The sequence below is a fragment of the Varanus komodoensis genome, unplaced genomic scaffold (assembly GCF_004798865.1).
Source record: "Varanus komodoensis strain SLA01 unplaced genomic scaffold, ASM479886v1 scaffold34_3, whole genome shotgun sequence".
Classification (NCBI taxonomy): Eukaryota; Metazoa; Chordata; class Lepidosauria; order Squamata; family Varanidae; genus Varanus; species Varanus komodoensis.
The window spans coordinates 1034657-1037002 of record NW_025335855.1 but is presented as its reverse complement, the minus strand read 5'-3'; positions in this window follow the sequence as shown (position 1 = coordinate 1037002).

Below are 2346 nucleotides of genomic sequence, written 5' to 3'. Positions count from 1 at the left end.
GCCTCGCGGTGTCCTGCGGTTCTGCGCCCCGGTGCCGTTTGCTGCCTCGTCCCCGAAGGAGCCGGGCGGCGGGTCGCTGCGGGCAGTGGCTGGAGGCCGGCAGACGCCCTGCCCGGAGGCCGCGCATCTGGAAGGGAGCCCGAGGAACTGTCCGTGTGCTCGACCACGCAGGAAGTCAGCAAAGCACCTGAACTCCCTCCTAGAGTTCTCAAAGATCTCGAAACAGGATGTTGCTGACCTTGCCAAAACATTTAGTATGTCCCCAAAATCGGTTTTTGTACTGGATGACTGGAAAAAGGCCAGCGCAGCACCGATTTTAAAAATGGGATTTGGGGAATTACAGGCCAGTCGGCCTAACCTCTGCTCTGGGATCCTGCTTGAAAGGATGATTAAAGATGGACTCATCAAGTACGCAGGCCCTACTAAAAAAGATCGGCGTGGCTCCTGCAAGGGGAGCCACTAGAGTCCTTTGCGAGTGTCGTGAAGTGCGTGGGCAGAGGCCACCTGGTCGACACTGTCCCTTGACTTTCGACAAAGCCCCTCACCAAAGGCTCCCGAGTCCCGCAGTGCCGTGTAGGGGCAGTGCCTCTCAGCCTATCCATGAATGACCTGGAATTAGGAGCGAGCGGTGGGAGGGTCTGCTGCTGGCACGGAGCTATTTCGGACGGTCAAAACCAAGGTGGATTGAGAGGAGCCCCACAGGGAAGTCTGGGAGAGCGTGCGCTGGAACGGCAGATGCGGTCCAGCATGAGCCAGGGCAGAGTCGCGCACATTGGCGCCAACAAGCCCAGTTTCCAGGGCACGCTGAAGGGATCCGGGCTAGCCCGGACTCAGTGGGAAAGGGACCTGGGGCAACAGTGGCCAGCGCAGTGACATGTTGGCCCAGTGTGCTGCGGTCGGGAAAAGGCGAGGTCCATCCGAGGCACGATTAGGAATGGAGAACTGCCGCAATCCGACTTCCGCTAGAGCAGCGATGGCGAACCTTTTGGAGACCCAGTGCCCAAACTGCCACCCAAAACCCACTTATTTAGCCCAAAGTGCCAGCACTGCAGATTCAAATATGCGAGGGGACAGCACAGCATTAAAAGAACCTCAGCCTCTTAATTAGAACATTTCTTTGCTAAACCTTAGATATTAAATCTCAATTTTTCGTAAGAAAACTCAAAGCTAAAATCTTGTGTTAATAAAAACAAAGGTATTAAAACTCACAGTCAGTCCAAGCAAATATATATCCTTGGCAGCACAATGACCGGCCATGTGAAAGCTTGGACAAGTGGTGGCTAATGCGTCGCGGCTCGTGACGTCATCGCCTGGCGGCGCCGCTCCTTTCCGAGCGTGCGCATGGCCCCTTGTGCGGTGCGATCCGATGCTCGGCTGCTGGGCGACGCTGGGGCGACTTGGCTCAGGGTGCCATGGGTTTGCCACCACCACCCGAGACAAACCCCTGGCATGACTGCACTCGGAATAAACTGTTCAGTTCTGGTCAGCTCACCTAAGTAAGGACACGACTGAGTCGGAAGAGGTGCAGAGGAGTGCAAGATGAAGAGGGCCGGAGCGGCTGCTCTGTGGGAAGCTGGGACTGTTCGGCTTAGAAAAAGCGGAAGGGGAGACCGGGCAGCGGTGCTTGAAGTGATGCCTGCTGTGGGGAACGTGGGGAACGTGGGGAGGGAGGGGTCCCCCTCCTGCACCAGCTGTGCCTGGGGCACCCCATCAGCTGGCCGGTGGCGGGTTCAGGGCGGAGAAAAGGAGCAGCCACTCGGCACAGAAACTGGGATCTGCTGCCATGGGAAGCGGGGGGGGGGGGGGCCGCCCAGGGGGGGGGCGGGGGGGGGGGGGCCGCTTCATGGGGGAGGCAATCCTGCCGGCTCTGTGCAGCCTCCTTTACCTGGCCGGCTGTCCACCTGCCTGCAAGAGCAGCCGGGAGCTGGGCAGGCGGGGATCTAGCACCTGTCCTCCTTGATGGCTCCGGTGCAGAGCGCGGCACCAGACCTTCAGTCCGATCCAGCAGGGCTCCTCTTGCGAATTCGTGTGTGCGATGATCTTTTGCGCCACGCCTGTTTTAGGCACCCTGTCTCCAAGCTCATCCAGCTTCTTGCTGGCACTGGAAAGAGGCAGCTGTGTTCGGCTCCAGGCAGCAGCCCACGAGAGCATGTCCAGCTGCCCCGTCCCCCTGCCCGGACGGAGACGCAGGTGGACGCAGGCCTGCCCTCAGACACCGCCCCCCCCGGGCAGAGCGTGCGGAGGGAGGGCCATGGCTGGCAGGGGGCCAAGCTCTGGGGACACTCATCTGCCATGGCGGAGTGGGCAAGACATTTCCACAAAGGGTGGCATGGAAGACACCTCACA